The sequence below is a fragment of the Psittacula echo genome, assembly GCF_963264785.1.
Source record: "Psittacula echo genome assembly, chromosome: 1".
Classification (NCBI taxonomy): Eukaryota; Metazoa; Chordata; class Aves; order Psittaciformes; family Psittacidae; genus Psittacula; species Psittacula echo.
In genome coordinates, this window is record NC_137735.1 from 167613044 (window position 1) to 167630038 (window position 16995).

The window sequence follows — 16995 nt, forward strand, 5'->3', positions numbered from 1 at the left end:
AGCAGAAACATTAAAAGTGGCTGTAACGCAGTCCCAGCCCTCCTGACACTCCATCTCCAGCCACCACCCAACAGGAATTTGCTGTTCCCTGAGGACAGCGGTGTCAGGAGGAGCTGCACATTGGATGTGCCAACAAAGTGGTGCTCTTGGACATCACCATGACTGAATGGGTCTCCTGCTGTTGTGGGGCATATCCCGCAGCTTGCCTCTTATCACCGGGAGGTGCTGGGCAGCATTCCTCCCCCAGCCTGAGGATGGAGTGGGAAACGCTTCCAGCAAGCCTAAACATGTCCTGGTGTAAAGCAGCTGAGGAGAACATCTGGATTATTGTTTTCTCAATGTATTACTTGGGAGATAAGTGGCCTTGATTTGACACATTCACTGCAGTTTCACTTTGCATAGTAAATGAGCTTTAAAATTCACACAGCTGGATTCTGGTAAGTGACAGTTAAACCTCGATTGTGAAGTTGAAACAAAGTTGTAGAAAAAGCCCTCAGTAAAATACAGTTCTCCGGTTTGCACACAACTGGTTTTAATTTGTTTCTGGAAGCCTGAACCCATTACAAAGTCTTTTCTTTGCTCTAATGCCAGTCCTTCTGAAGAGTTGTAAATGTGTGCAACCTTGGGCATCTCCTTTACCATCTACCTTAGATTCCGTAAGTGAGCGACTAACCACGTGTGTGCTATGATAAGTATGTGGCAGGTCAGGTGTGCTCTGGGACACTTGCACATCGGTCCCTGTGAGTAAAGTATCATCTGCCTCTGGGACCTGATCTTGTGGCCATGGAGGGTGTCGTGGGAGCAGGACTCCATCAGCAGCACCTCAAACCTGCACCCAGCAAAGCTTTTCTTCTTCCCGCCCCTCCCCCTCCTCCCCCCCCCCCCCCCGATTTGTTCAGTTGCTGGCTCTCCATCTGCATTCCAGCTCATGTTTCCAGTGCTCATTCTCATTCTTCCTTCAGATTAGCTCTGTATGTGCCTCATCTTGCTGTGCTGGGCACTGCTGCTTTTGCCCTCCCTCCTGCATTCGCTTGTGCGGCCGGGCCCATCAGAGATGGAGCAGAAGTGTTCCTGTTGGAAATATTTGATGACAGTAAAGACTTGATCAGGGTATTCTTCCTTTTTCAGGGGTGATTAAGGCTGATGAGTTGGGAATTCCACTGAGAAGGTTCCACCCTCCTCCCTCTTGTGCTGCTTTGAAGCAGTGCTCTGGAGCCATTTCAGTGCACAGGGCTGCTTGCTCTGTCCTTTTGTGATCATAGAATCATAGAACCATAGAATAGTTAGGGTTGGAAAGGGCCTTAAGATCATCTAGTTCCAACTCCCCTGCCATGGGCAGGGACACCCCACACTAAACCATGGCACCCAAGGCCTCATCCAACCTGGCCTTGAACACTGACAAGGATGGAGCATTCACAACCTCCCTGGGTAACCCATTCCAGTGCCTCACCACCCTCTCAGTAAAGAATTTCTTTCTTATATCCAACCTAAACTTCCCCTGTTTAAGTTTGAACCTGTTACCCCTTGTCCTATCACTGCAGTCCCTGATGAAGAGTCCCTCCCCAGCATCCCTGTAGGCCCCCTTCAGATACTGGAAGGCTGCTCTGAGGTCTCCACGCAGCCTTCTCTTCTCCAGGCTGAACAGCCCCAACTTTCTCAGCCTGTCTCCATATAGGAGGTGCTCCAGTCCCCTGAGCATCCTTGTGGCCTCCTCTGGACTTGTTGCAACAGTTCCATGTCCTTTTTATGTTGAGGACACCAGCACTGCACACAATGCTCCAAGTGAGGTCTCACGAGAGCAGAGTAGAGGGGCAGGATCACCTCCTTCGACCTGCTGGTCACGCTCCTCTTGATGTAGCCTTTGGTTGGCTTTCTGGGCTGCGAGCGCACACTGCAGCCGGCTCATGTTCATTTTTTCATCGACCAACACCCCCAAGTCCTTCTCTGCAGGGCTGCTCTGAATCTCTTCTCTGCCCAACCTATAGCTGTGCCTGGGATTGCTCTGACCCAGGTGTAGGACCTTGCACTTGGCATGGTTAAACTTCATCAGGTTGGCATCAGCCCACCTCACAAGCGTGTCGAGGTCCCTCTGGATGGCATCCCTTCCCTCCAGCGTATCAACCGAACCACACAGCTTGGTGTCATCGGCAAACTTGCTGAGGGCGCACTCAATCCCACTGTCCATGTCACCGACAAAGATGTTGAACAAGACGGGTCCCAACACCGATCCCTGAGGGACACCACTCGTTACCGGTCTCCAGCTGGACATGGAGCCATTGACCACAACTCTTTGCGTGCGGCCATCCAGCCAGTTCTTTATCCACCGAGTGGTCCACCCATCAAATTGATGTCTCTCCAATTCAGAGACAAGGATGTCATGTGGGACAGTGTCAAAGGCTTTGCACAAGTCCAGGTAGATGACGTCAACGTGATGCTAAATGAAAAAGAGAATAGACTAATCCGTATGGTTTAGAAGCCCTTCCTGTTTCTGTGAGTTCACACTTGCTAGGTGCTTTATTGGAGGATGCTCCATGTTTGGGTTGAATTGAAACTGTGCAGTGAGATGTGAAAATTGAAGCTGGAGCAGAGGCATGAGTTGGACATCCAGTTGTCCATCCTGGCTGGCTCTTGGCATGTCCTCCAGCCTGGCTTTGGCTTTGCCAACTTTTCCAGACAAAGCTTGAGCACAGCATTGAGGTACAGATGGTTTGTGGGAGGTAGTTTGGATGCAGCCATGGTGCTTGGGCACAGAAGGAAATTTCACTGTATTGACATGACATTGCTCTGCCACTTCTCATCAAGATCAAAGACAGTGTCTGTTTTGTGAGTTTAGGCACAGCCTAGCAGCTTGGTGGGCTCTGCACTGGTGGAAGAGTTCTGGCCTGACTATGTTTTGCTGGGGAAGAAAACCACATCAGAGCTGTGGACATCTCCAGCTCTGTTTGTCGATGGAGGAGGGTGGCAGGGCTGCATGGCAGAGACCTGACTAGGCTCTTGTTGAGACAGACTGAAGGTGACTGGCAAGGGTGGGAGCAGCTCAGGAAATTCATTGTGATCTTCATTGAAATTTAGAGAGTGCAGCTTCCAGGGTTGACATTTTGGAGCTGGTATTAGGATCTTCCTTTAACCTGCTTGTATTTTCATGCTTTGAGGGAAAAGGCCATGAGCTACATATTGATCTACCTTTTAATGAGCCAAGTTCTTCTCCAAGGGTGCCTCTGGGTCAGCACTTCCCTCCCAGGTCCCAGCTCATAGGTGCTGCAGTGGTTCTTGGCTGTGGAGGGAGATGTTCTGTTGTACAACTCTGTTATAAGCCCCAGGGCAGAAACCAACATTTCTCACTTCCCAGTGAGGGTTTCCTTAGATACCTCCTGCCTGTGGAACTGAAATCCTTTGGGGCCTAAACAGAGTTTCTTTGGTAAATAACTAAAACTTTCTGTATGTTCTCAATTTATTTATTCTGGCACTACTGAGATCTCTGCTTTTGCCCATTTTCCCATTGAGGTGATCCTTTTTGTATCATCCTGACATTCCAAGAGGAGATCCAAGTTCAATGCCATTACTTCACTACACCCTTTTATTCCTGTCTGCACCTCCTCTAACACCATGCGCTATATTCAACTGAAAGTGGTGACATTTCTAGTGGATCCAGGGAGCTCATCTTTTTGTGCCTTCCCTGTGGTTGACGCAGGACCAAGCTCTTCAGGTGTCCCCCAGCTTTCAGTACTCGGAGATCTGTAGGTGTAAAAACCTGCATGTAGATGTCGGCTGGTCTCTGGGTCTGTTACGAGCTCATGGTGTGTAGACCTGCTGCTGGGCAGTGGGGTCTCCTCGGATTCCAGCTGCAGCAGTGGTTCTGCACAGGAATGACTGTCTCCCTGAGCGGGGGCACTGGTAGAGCTTTGCAGCGGACGGACTGTGCTCCGCTTGTTGAGCAGCAGCTGGGAGCTTCATTCACACTCACAGAGATGCAGTGGGGTGTCACCAGGGGATGTGACAGCTACTGGAGGTGGACAGCACTTGTACAAGTACCTGAGAGACTACAGATCTACCCACAGGTGATGCAGGAACATGGTCTTTCAGTGTGAAGGCGTGTAGGGCTCTGGTTAAAATGAAGCAGAAAAAGGTGGCCTGTCAGTGACACTTTTTGCAGCGCATCCAGCCCAAGTGTATGTCTGCCTCCCATTCTCCTGCCTCTCTGCCTCAGCGTGTTCCCAAGGACTGTGTAGTTCAGGGCCTAGAGAGCATCAGGTCACCGAGCGTGAGCTGCCTGATGTGCCTGATCAGTGAGGGAATGAGGCATGTACGGCTTGTGCTGGAGCTAAAGCCCTTTGCCTGCAGAGGTGATGCCCCAGCACATGCCCGTGGTGGTTCCCAGTGCTGGTAAGTCACCGGCTGTTCAGATACAAAAAGTGTTTGGAGAAGGAGCACTTGATGAAGGACCTGCCCCTGCATATGGTTCCTCAGAAATGGCTTTAAACCAAGATATGAGGGGGGTGATGTGGACAGGTTGCTGTCTGCATTGCTGGTTTTAGTACAAGAAGAAGAAAATCAGATAGCTGTTGGCATACCTTTGCCTGAAGGAACACCAGAGAGGAGCCGGTGGTCAGGTGAAAGCAGCAGGCAGGCAGGCAGGCTGCTCCCAAAGAGGCTGTCTCTTCTGCTGATGGAACTGGTAGTGGCCAGTGAGGTGAGGCTGAGGTATTTGGAATACAAATGCCAGCTCAGGAGTGCAGAGGAGAAGCTGAGCCAAGTGATTTGTTCCGTCCAGCAGCTCTTAAAGGTGAGAACAGGGCAGAGGGGCACGTGTGCTTTAGGGAAAGGCAGAGGCAATGGTGAAGCTGAGGGTGGGAGGGGTGTGTGGTGCAGAATCAGAGGTAGGACAAAGCCATAAACCTTTAGACTGCTTTGGAAAATGACATTGTCAGGAATCCTGGTTTTTGTATTTGGCAAAGAAGAAAAATGTAGTGAAGTAAATGGAACTGAGTATCTTCAGTGAGCTGACGGAGAGGTGGGATTTTGAGTGAATATTTTAAGTTGAAGCTACAAAAACCTGCCCAAAAATGTATTCCTGGCAAAAGATAAATCCTGCAGGTAGAGAATCCAAATGTGATTGTCCCCAGGCTTCCAGGAATAAGCAAAGCTCTCAAAGAACAAAGACTAGGATTCATCTGCAGAAAAACCCTGTATCAGGGGATCTGAAATCATGAATGTGGGATGCAGTTTGCCAGGAACTCAGCTGAGCTAGACCTGGAGAAAGCTGAGAGGAGTAATAGTAAATTCTTCAGCTCTACAAATAAGAGTAAGGAAAGAGGATGTAGAGCTATTAAGCCACAAGAATGAGTAAGATCAAAGGTAATTAGATAAAGTCCAAACCTACCAGAACAATTCCCTGTCGCAAGGAGCACAATGTTGACTGGTTTGGAAACAGCAGGACGGGTACTGCTGGCTGGAGAGAGCAGCAGCAGGGCCCTGAGGGCACTAAGATATATTCATGTCCATGACCAGCTTACTTGGGATCTCCTCCCAGAATACTGGTCCCAGGAGCTCTTGTTTAAGCTGCAGCTTTCAGTGCTTGCCTGAACTATGGTGAAGGAGTCCTGGTCTCCAGTTCACTCATTGTCATGCCTGTGGCTGGCCATGGACTCTCCTGATCCAGATTCCAACCCATGGACTGATTTCCCGGCTTGGTCTCAGACCTGCCTCATGACTCTGGACCTGCCTGGTGAGCATAAGACCTGGCCTTAACCGTGACCTGCAGCTTGGCTTCCTGGCTTGTCTGGAGACCTGCCCTATCGCTGTGCCACTGCCTTATGAGCTGGACTCCCGGCTGGATTTGGCCACCATCTCTGGTTGGCCCTGCTGGCCTGGCTGTGGGGTCTCGAGTTCCTGACCCACCTTCCTTAGGGAACAGCCCCACCAAAACAATGACACTAGCATTCTGGAAAAATAATAAGGAAAACTGCTGGCACATTAGCAAAGGTGAGGTGAGGGTGAAGCCCATGCATGGGAGTGCTCTGAGCAACTCCGGCTGAGGTGCTGTCTGTGAACTGGTTCAAGAGTGTCCAGAACAGATTTTGAAGGAAGAGGAAGGTGGGAAAAGGTGTAGGACAGAAGAGTGTCCAGGGATGTTTTTGTGCTAAAGGAGATTGACTGACTGAGTTGGCTAAGGAAATGTTCTAGCTCATTTGGATTTCAGGACAGTGTCATGTGGGAAATGATTAGTAAAGTTGGAGGAAATGTGGAGTAGCACTGGAAATCTGTCATCTGTCACTACCTGATTAATGATTTAACCTCTGAAATGCTTTCAGTAATAGCTGTGGCAAAAAGAAAACTGGAATATGCTGCTAATGTAGCATCTTATGAGGTGAGAACATTTCACTTTCAGAAGTGGATGAGTTGACATAATAAATAGGATGAAATTCAGTAGGATAAAACACAGGATCTTGCACTTGAAACAAGATGTTCTCAGTAGTTATGCCCTGATGTTTTACTTCTTCAAACAACAAGAGGAGGTCCGTTAGTGGTTCAGGAGGTGGCTGTAGCATCGTGTCTGTGGATGAGGCAGATGAGAGCTGGGCATGTCTCATATGAGGCATTTCCAGTGTGTGGGAGTGCGATACACAAGGAGCTGTTAACATCTGATGGGGAACTGATTGTCATCCTGATCACTGCAGGAAGCTGGATTCACGTTGGTCTCGCTGGTGGGACGAGACATTCACAGTGTGGGCAGCCTCTATGTGCTTGGGTAGGAATGAAGCCTCAATGGGGAATCCCTTCTTGGATGGGAAATGAGTAACAGCTGTAGGGCCAGGTTGGACACAGGGGCTTGGAGCAAGCTGCTCTAGTGGAAGGTGTCCCTGCCCGTGGCAGGGGGTTGGAGCTGGATGAGCTTTAAGCTCCCTTCCAACCCAAACCAGTCTGTGGTGATTCTATGCTTTGACTCTGTACATGCTGACCTTGCACACACAAATCTCAGTAATGTAAGTAGGGAGTATTTACAATATATTACATGAAATATGAGTATTAATTTTTCAGGACCTAGTTTGCCAGTTGTTGGACAAGGTTCTGCTGACGCAGGCCCTGGAATGGCTGCTTTGAACATGGCTCGTTTGTGCCTTGGGTTAATTACAGAGTAGTCTGAGTCTGTGGTCCAGGGAGTTATTGGGAGGAGGAGCTGCAGCTTTGGTTAAGAGTGCAAAGGTACATTTGGTATCTGTAGTTAAGACAAAATAGCTCTTTAGGATAGGTTGCAGGCACTGTAAAATGTGCATTTACTTACTACATGTTGGAATGTGGCACTCCTGTGGTAATGCCGGCATCCAGTTTGTGCTCATCTCACCCTGAACCATTGTCCCTCCCCTGATCCTCACTCACCTGTGTTTTCCAAAATTCACCACTAAGGTGAATCCTGCCTGTCTCCCACATGGATCAGGGGTGGAACAGGCCTCACCTGCCCGCTCATCTCCCGCGAAGAGACACCCAGAAACTAAAGGGCAAGTTTGGGTGTGGAGCAGAACATGCCAAACACTCTGATGCGTGTGCTGAGCAGCCCTTTTGTCACAGCACCTTGGCCGTGGAGTGAGGAAGGTGTGAAAGCAAAGCGTATGCTCCCATGCACTGCAAGCCTGCAGCCTGGTCTTAGTGGAGATCCACAGCTTCTGGGTATCACCTCATTGCTCTTCACCTCTCTAAAGGTGTGTCTGTTTCACAGTATCACAGTATCACAGTATGTTAGAGATTGGAAGGGACCTCAAAAGATCATCTAGTCCAATCCCCCTGCTGGAGCAGGAACACCTAGATGAGGTTACACAGGAATGTGTCCAGGCGGGTTTTGAATGTCTCCAGAGAAGGAGACTCCACAACCCCCCTGGGCAGCCTGTTCCAGTGTTCTGTCACCCTCACTGAGAAGAAGTTTCTTCTCAAGTTTAAGTGGAACCTCTTGTGTTCCAGTTTATACCCATTACCCCTTGTCTTATCATTGTTTGCCATTGAGAAGAGCCTGGCTCCATCCTCATGACACTCCCCCTTTATATATTTATATACACTAATAAGGTCCCCCCGCAGTCTCCTCTTCTCCAAACTATAGAGACCCAGCTCCCTCAGCCTTTCCTCATAAGGGAGATGCTCCACTCCCTTAATCATCTTTGTCGACCTGCGTTGGACTCTCTCCAGCAGGTCCCTGTCCTTCTTGAACTGAGGGGCCCAGAACTGGACACAATATTCCAGATGCGGTCTCACCAGGGCAGAGTAGAGGGGAAGGAGGACCTCTCTCGACCTACTGACCACCCCCCTTCTAATACACCCCAGGATGCCATTGGCCTTCTTGGCCACAAGGGCAGAGTGTTGGCTCATGGTCATCCTGCCGTCCACTAGGATCCCCAGGTCCCTCTCCCCTACACTACTCTCTAACAGGTCGTTCCCCAACCTATATTGGAACCTGGGGTTGTTCCTGCCCAGATGCAGAGGTGCTGTAGTGTCTCCTCTGGGAAGCGCTCTGTGCTGTTGTCTGCTTCCACATGCAGATCTGCCTCTTGCGGAGAGAAACTGTCAGGAAGCTCTGTGAGGCTGCATTGGAGCTGGTGGGATGAGAGCAGTTGCAGACACAGGGGTCTGGGCTTTCCTGGGATGTTCAGCTGCCTCCTCGAATCTGGCAGCTCCGGCAGTGCCGGGTTCAGGCAGATACAGGGCTGAGTGAGGGGTTGCTCTCCAGGACTGGGATTCTGGAAGGAGCGGAAGGTCCTCGGCACTGGGAGACACAGGAACACAGCCCAGGAAGGCGCCAACACTGGCTGTGGAGAACATGTTGTGGGATGCTGGGGCTGACCAAGACCTAGAGCTGTTCCTGGGTGTGCAATAACCATGGGTTGAAAACCTTTATCAGAGCTTTTCCTTTATATCATACATTGATGCCTGTGAAGGATGTGGGAGTCAGTGGTGTCTAGGGAACTGCCTGTTTTGCCTGGCAGAGACCTCTCCCTTACTGCTCCTTGTCTGCCCATGTATTTGTGGCAGCATTTCCAATTGTTTGCCATCATCAGTGTTTAAATTGCTAATGCATGAAACCACGTTACCAGAGTCCCAGTGGGCCCAGCTTTGACATTTCCTCGTTTTCTGAGAAAAGACGAATGATTTTAAGGGTGGAATAAACCCTCCTGGTGTGCCAGGGATGTATTTAGTTACTTCCTCGGTACTTGGGTTGGAGCGGCTCTGCTCTGGAGCCAGGCTGAGAGAGCTGGGCTGGGTCAGCCTGAAGAAGAGAAGGCTCCTGAAGGGGAGACCTTAGAGCAGCTCCGGTGCCTGAAGGGGCTGCAGGAAACCTGGAGAGGGGCTTTGGACAAGGGCCTATAGGGACAGGCCAAGGGGAATGGCTTTAACCTGCCAGAGGGGAGATTGAGATGAGCTCTTAGGCAGAAGCTCTTCCCTGTGAGGGTGCTGAGGCGCTGGCACAGGGTGCCCAGAGAAGCTGTGGCTGCCCCATCGCTGGCAGTGTTCAAGGCCAGGTTGGACACAGGGGCTTGGAGCAAGCTGCTCCAGTGGAAGGTGTCCCTGCCTGTGGCAGGGGTTGAAACTGCATAGGCTTCAACCCAAACCATTGTGGGATTGTACCTGTGGGTAGCAGTGGAGGTGATGGAAGTGTTACCACTTCTTTCTGTTGCAGAAAGCCTTTCTGAAGAAAGAATTAGAAGCTTGAAGTATCTTCAGATCAAAAAATTGCTTTTCTGTGTAAGAAATGTTTTGAAATTGGAATAACAGTTGTTGAATACCTCAAATTATTTACAAGCCTAATAGTGAGAGCATCTTTCTGGCTGAGCCTGTCCCCTCATTGTCTGTTCTAGTGGTCAGCATCAAGGAAGATGAGGTGCTGGTGGTCATGCTTGGCCTCAGTGGCCTGAACCTGGGCCATGTCACCCAGAGCCCAGTCTGAGCCAAGGTTCGTATGGAGAATGGGGCTGTTCCTGTCCCGGCTGCCTGGGCTCTGGAGGGAGACTGCAGGAGTCGCTGGCTGTTTCTTTTGGTAGAGGGCACTGTTGTTCTTCACTCGTCTCTGATGGCACCCTCAGGTGATGCAATGCGTAGGATGCAGAGAAGGAGGAGGACTTTGGTGCTTTAATGAAATACAGCTCTGATTTCCTGCAGGGAATTGATCGTCTCTCTCCTGGAGCTCTGCACCAGCCATTGGGGAGGTCAGCTTGTTTTGTTATGGTACCCATTTCATAATTCATTGTCTGTGTGTCCTGCATGTGGAGGGATGAGTTGTCTATTCCACCTTCTCTTTTGTTTTCTTGGTACATTATGGAGTCTGCCTCAGCTGACCGTGATCCTCCTCTGTAGAACTCTATCCTAAAGCCAGATTGGGGTAGTGGTGAAGTAACAGGAGATACAGCCTCATCCACAGTGGGACTGTCACCCATGGTGTGTAGAGCAATGGCATGGAGTTGTCCTGCGTCTGAGGTGCTGTTGATTCTCCAGTGGCAATGTGTGGGTTGGGTCTCATTGGATATAGTGGGCTCCATGTAGCACCCGTGTGCCTTGTTGTGACTTGGCAGTCATTCTTTTTGAAAAATACCTTTGCTTTTTGGAGAAAGTGCACACCAGGAGGGGACAAACAGGCAGCAGGAAATGGAGAATTCAGTCAGCTGAAATTCCCAGGGTGGAAGGGAGTAGCCCTGGCTGAGCAGCGAGCACCAGGAGTGATTTGGGTTGGAAGGGACCTTAGAACTCATCCAGTTCCAGCCCCATGCCACGGGCAGGGACACCTTCTACTAGAGCAGCCTGCTCCAAGCCCCTGTGTCCAACCTGGCCTTGAACACTGCCAGGGATGGGGCAGCCACAGCTTCTCTGGGCACCCTGTGCCAGCACCTCAGCACCCTCACAGGGAAGAGCTTACTACTTATATCCAACCTGAATTTTCCCTGTTTTGGTTTGAACCCAAAGCTTTGTCCTTATTGCTACAGTCCCAACACTGTGGCTTTGCTGAGCAGGTCTTTGAGAATCTCTACAGAGGGAAGGAGCTCCCAAGGAGGCATCTGCCAGGGAGCAGCAGGTTGGGAGGCAAATCGGCACAAGCTTCAGGAGCTGGAGTGTTGCCCTGAGAGCCCCTGCAGGTAAGAAGGTCCCTCCTTTGCTCTTCCATGTGGTGTTGCAGAGCGATCAGTGAGAAGATGGACAGGAAGCAGCAGCAGAGAAGCACGGAGCTGTGCCTTGGAGACAGTTGGGGGCATCTCTCAGAGGATACCCAGGGACAGCTCACACTGGGAGCAGCACAAGCACTGTGAAGAGTCCTGCTGGGACTCTGCATCTCACCTTCTGCCTTGAGTTCAGTCCCCTCCTTCCGTCTGTCCACTTAATGGTCCTGGAGAGAGACATCAGCATGAGCTGCACTGGAAGCCTTCTTGGCCTGCTGGCCACCAAGTCATGGTGTGTGACCAGCCAGCATGCATCTGACTTCACCCAGGTAGACCAGCATCCTGATGAAAGCTTGGGACAGAAGGAGCAAGAGAAGCGGAGGAGCAAAGCATGGAATGACTAGAATGGATTTACCATGGACAAATTGTGGCTGACATTGCCTGAATCATCATAGAATCAAATTCCACGTTGGAAGGGAACTCAAGGGTCATCTGGGCCAACCTTTCTAGGCAAAGCATGACTTAGACTAGATGTCCTGGTGGCCTTCTGCACTGGGATGGCTGGCTCTGTGCACAAAGAGAGGCTGGTGGTTGTTCTACACCTTGGCTGTCATCAAAGCCTGTGGCACAATCTCCGGTATTACCCCTGTAGCTGTTTACTTCTGCATGAAGGGGGTGGTAAGAGTAGAGCCAAGCCTAAAATAACTTACTGCTTAACAGTCAAATGTGCCTGCTTTTACCACGGTCTCCTGGCTGAAGAGAGATGAGTCTTCCCATTTGGACACTCAGAAGGTGGCAGTTCACTGACAGGACGGGACATGAGAGTTTCCCCATCTGCAGCTGGAAAGCGGATGTTGATGTTCCTGAGCTGGGAACTGCTGTCTCACTGGAGTTCCACATGCAGCACATGAACACATGGGAGCCTGTGCAGGAGCGCTGAAGAGCGGATAACAGTAGAGCTGTAGGTGATGGAGTGTTGGTTGGCACAGCCAGGCAGCTGCTGCTGGAAAAGCATGCTCATGGAATCCATGTTCATGGGCTCCCATAACATCCCATCTCTTCCAGGCCTGGTGACCCTGTAGGCTTCCAAGCAGAGCTGCTTTTCCCTCTTGTCATGCAGGAGGTGGGAGCAAGTCCCCTCCTGCTCTGCACCAGCATTTCAAACTCCTCTCGGTTTCTCTCTCATTTGTTTCCCTTCAAGTCTGATCCTGTCTCCATTCCACTGCTGCTTGTGTTGGCTTCCTCCGTGCTGTGCTGCCTTTCACTTCATCCCTTGTTTCTCCAAACCTTCCGTCTCAGTTCGTCTACGGCTCTGCTGGCAGCTTCCTCTTGTGATCAGGAGTAGAGGTTGGTGTGTGAATATCCCAAGGTGCTGCTGAGGTTTTATAGCTGACATCTGGTAGGTTTGCTGATTTTTGCCCTTCAGAGAGTGGGAACTTCAAAGTTTTAACATTGGATTCACTTTTCCTTAATATTTCCAATAACAACACTTCCTACTGGTTTGACCACTGAACTACTCATGATGCAAGTATGGTTTTGTTGCTTAGTGGTCACGTTTAGGTACTACAGATGTTCTGGGCATGAACTGAAGGTCCATATTCCTTGAAGTGATGGGTATAAGAGTGCTAAAAGCAGGACAAGCAGGACAGTACAAAGTGCCGAGATTCCCATGTTACTTACATAGGAACCTCTTACCAATGCCTTGGCACTTATAACCCATTTATCCATTTGGCTGGCATGGTTTAGTGTGAGGTTTCCCTGCCCATGGCAGTGGGTTGGAACTAGATGATCTTAAGGTCCTTTCCAACCTTAACTATTCTATGATTCTATGATCTTTCTTGCACTGTGTCTCCAAGGTGTGATGTGGCTGTGTTAAAGCACTTTTAGGCTGACGTTTGAACTGTTCAGGATGCAAGGGAATTTAAAATAAAAAAAACCCCACAGTTGGTTAAAGTGGTTTCTCCTGATTTGTTTAGGTCTGTACAAGAATCAAAAGGTCTGAGGCATTACTGAGTTTAAACCTCAACCACATTGTGGCTATTTGGCCTCCTGCAGAAGGAATTTAGACTCAGCAGAGTAGTTCTACTGACATTACAAAGCACAATGGACAAGAGGCTCCCTGGAGCAAAGATCTACGCTGCTACTTCTGGGAGGAGCATTGATTCTGGATTCTGCATCTCTGGTGTTAGCCAGGTGCTGGCTGCACATGGGGACTCAGGCTGGGCCCTGCTCCAGAATTCATCACAGAATTCCATCCTTTTTATCACCATCCAGCTCTATACATTTCCTGCTGCTCTCCTGCTGCTATGCAGGTTGCTCTGGTCACTGTCTGCTCATCACTTTTGTTGTAGGCCAAGTTAGATTTTATTAATTTCTGGCACTCTGCTGTTAGCTTAGATGATGTGTTAGAATATCTGCCTGATTTTAAGCAACTGTATTGTCCTTAGCTGCTGATACTTTAGAATCATAGAACCACAAGCTGGTTTGTGTTGGAAGGGACCTTAAAGCTCATCCAGTTCCAACTCCCTGCCACAGGCAGGGACCCCTTCCACTAGAGCAGCTTGCTCCAAGCCCCTGTGTCCAACCTGGCCTTGAACACTGCCAGGGATGTGGCAGCCACAGCTTCTCTGGGCACCCTGTGCCAGCGCCTCAGCACCATCACAGTAAATAACTTGTTCCTTATATCTAACCTGAACTTCCCCTGTTTCAGTTTGAACCCATCACCCCTTGTCCTATCACTACAGTCCCTGATGAAGAGTCCCTCTCCAGCATCCTTGTAGCCCCCTTCAGACACTGGAAGCTGCTCTGAGGTCTCCATGCAGCCTTCTCTTCTCCAGGCTCAACAGCCCAAGATTTCTCAGCCTGTCTTCATAGGGGAGGTGCTCCACTCCCCTGATCATCCCTGTGGCCTGGACTTGTTCCAACAGTTCCATGTCCTTCTTATGCTGAGGACACCAGAACTGTACACAGTGCTGCACGTGGGGTCTCACAAGAGCAGAGTAGAGGGGCAGGATCACCTCCCTTGACCTGCTGGTCATGCTCCTTTTGATGCAGCCAAGCACGCAGGTGGTTTCTGGGCTGCGAGCACACACTGAAGCAGCTCATGTTATGTTTCTCATCAACCAACATCCCCAATTCCTTCTCCACAAGCCTGCTCTGAATCTCTTCTCTGCCCAACCTGTAGCTGTGCTTGGGATTGCTCCAACCCAGGTGTAGGACCTTGCACTTGGCATGGTTGAACTTCATGAAGTTGGCATCAGCCCACCTTACAGACGTATCAGGGTCCCTCTGGATGGCATCCCTTCCCTCCAGCGTATCAACCGAACCACACAGCTCTGTGTCACCAGAAACTTGCTGAAAGTGCATCAATCCCACTGTCCGTGTCACTTACAAAGATGTTGAACAGGATCAGTCCCAACACTGACCCCTGAGGTACACCACCTGTTACTGGTCTCGAACTGGACACTGAGCCGTTGACCACAACTCTTTGCTTGCAGCCATCCAGCCAGTTCTTTATCCACCGAGTGGTCCGTCTGTCAAATTGATGTTTCTGACTGATCTGTAGTTCCCCGCGTCATCCATCTTGAAAATGGGGGTTATATTTCCCTTTTTCCAGTCATTGAGAACTTCACCTGACTGCCATGATTTTTCAAATATGATGGCCAGTGGCTTAGCAACTTCATTCACCAGCTCCTTCAGGACCCGCGGATGGATTTCGTCAGGTCCCATGGACTTGTGTACATTTAGGTTTTTAAGATGGTCTGGAACCAGATCCTCTCCTACAGTGGGCCTAGGGTCTTTATTCTCACAGTCCCTGCGTTCGCCTTCCAAGACTTGGGTGGTGCAGTCAGAGGCTTTGCCAGTGAAGCCCGAGGCAAAGAAGTCATTAAGAACCTCAGCCTTCTCCAAATCCTGGGTAGCCAGTTCTCCTGATAGCTTCCGGAGGGGGCCAACGTTGTTCCTAGTCTGTCTTTTACTCGCTACGTACCTATAGAATCCCTTCGTGTTAACTTTCACATCCCTAGCCAAGTTTAATTCTAACTGGGCCTTAGCTTTCCTCACCTGGTCCCTAGCTTCCTGGACAACATCCCTGTATTCTTCCCAGGCCGCCTGTCCCTGCTTCCACCTTTTATACTCCTCTTTTTTCCTTTGAATTTTCCTGAGCAGCTCCTTATCCATCCAAGGAGGTCTCCTGGCCCTCCTGCTGCACTTCCTTCTAGTTGGGATGCAACACTCCTGAGCTTGCAGTAGGTGATCCTTGAATATCAACCAGAAATTTTGATCCCCACTGCCCTCTAGGGCTTTATCCCATGGAACCTTACTAAGCAGGTTCCTGAAGAGGCCAAGACTTTCTTTTGAAGTCCGGGGCCATGAGCTTGCTGTGTGCCCTTTTCACTGCCATGAGGATCTCAGACTCCACCCTCTTATGATCACTGCAGCCAAGGCTACCTTGAAGCATCACATTCACTCTTGCTTAGAGCTCAGCATCAGCTGCATTGTTTCTCATTCTTGTAACAGAGCAGCACCACAATCAGGATAGAAAGACCAGTAAGTCTGGGGTTTTGTTCTTCTGCATCTTGCAAATCAGTGGAAACCAGGGGAAAGCATTATTTTATTGACTGGCCCTCATTTTAAAACCTTTTTAGGGGGAAGTCCACTAGATGTCCTACAAGTCTTTGAATTAGTCAGTAAGCCCTGATGAAGGACTGATGCAGTGTACCAGGGCTCTCAGTATGCTGCTGGGAGGCTTTCTCTAAGTCTGCTTTTAAAAAATAACTGGTTGGATGATGTAAAGCAAAGGGTAGAAACAAGCAGGCAGGTTCTGCAGTAGACAGAGGTTGCTAGTGGTGGCCACCAGACTTCCCAGGTGAGGAGAAACTGAATCAAAAGAAGACATGGAACTGTTGGAACAAGTCCAGAGGAGGCCACGAGGATGATCAGGGAACTGGAGCACCTACCATATGGAGACAGGCTGAGAAAGTTGGGGCTGTTCAGCCTGGAGAAGAGAAGGCTGCGTGGAGACCTCAGAGCAGCCTTCCAGTATCTGAAGGGGGCCTACAAGGATGCTGGGGAGGGGCTATTCATCAGGGACTGTAGTGACAGGACAAGGGGTAACGGGTTCAAACTTAAACAGGGGAAGTTTAGATTGGATCTAAGGAAGAAATTCTTTACTGTTAGGGTGGTGAGGCACTGGAATGGGTTGCCCAGGGAGGTTGTGAATGCTCCATCCTTGGCGGTGTTCAAGGCCAGGTTGGATGAGGCCTTGGGTGACATGGTTTAGTGTGGGGTGTCCCTGCCCATGGTAGGGGGGTTGGAACTAGATGATCTTAAGGTCCTTTCCAATCCTAACTATTGATTCTATGATTCTAAGAGGCAAGCGTGGGGAGACTCAGGAGAATACAGTGGGGATCCGATACCATCTGGAGAAATGGAGTGATTGTTGGTCTAAACATGAGAATTAAGGGATGGTCAATGAAGTCAGGCAGCCAGGTTCAGACACAGAATGAACTCTGTCCACACCAGCACGCAGCTGTGGGTCTTGTTGCAGTCGGTGCAGATTAAAGGCTCCAAAAGGGGGTTAGGCCAGTCCATGAAGGTTGTGTTCCTGAGGTTTAGTAGAAAAATGATCCTGATATTCCTGTTCCTGAGGGGAAAAAATGAAGCCTTTTCCAGCCCTGAAACCATCCTCCTGGTCTAGTGGAAGATGTCTCTGCTCATTGCAGAGTGGTTGGACTAGATGAGTTTTGAAGGTCCCTTCCAATCCAAACTACTCTGTGATAGATTTTATGATTGATTCTCCTGAAAGGTCCAACTCCAAACCCTTCCTGGGACCTGGGAAGTCTTTTAAGTCAGTGTGGAGAATGAG

At 49.8% G+C, this 16995-nt stretch overlaps 1 protein-coding gene across 1 annotated transcript in view; it reads left to right on the forward strand.

The window, feature by feature from the left end:
- SHANK3 (SH3 and multiple ankyrin repeat domains 3) overlaps positions 1-16995 on the forward strand; it is a gene marked incomplete at both ends in the record, with an annotated part of 299554 nt that overhangs the window by 171153 nt on the left and 111406 nt on the right. The gene's annotated exons all lie outside the window — the stretch shown is intronic.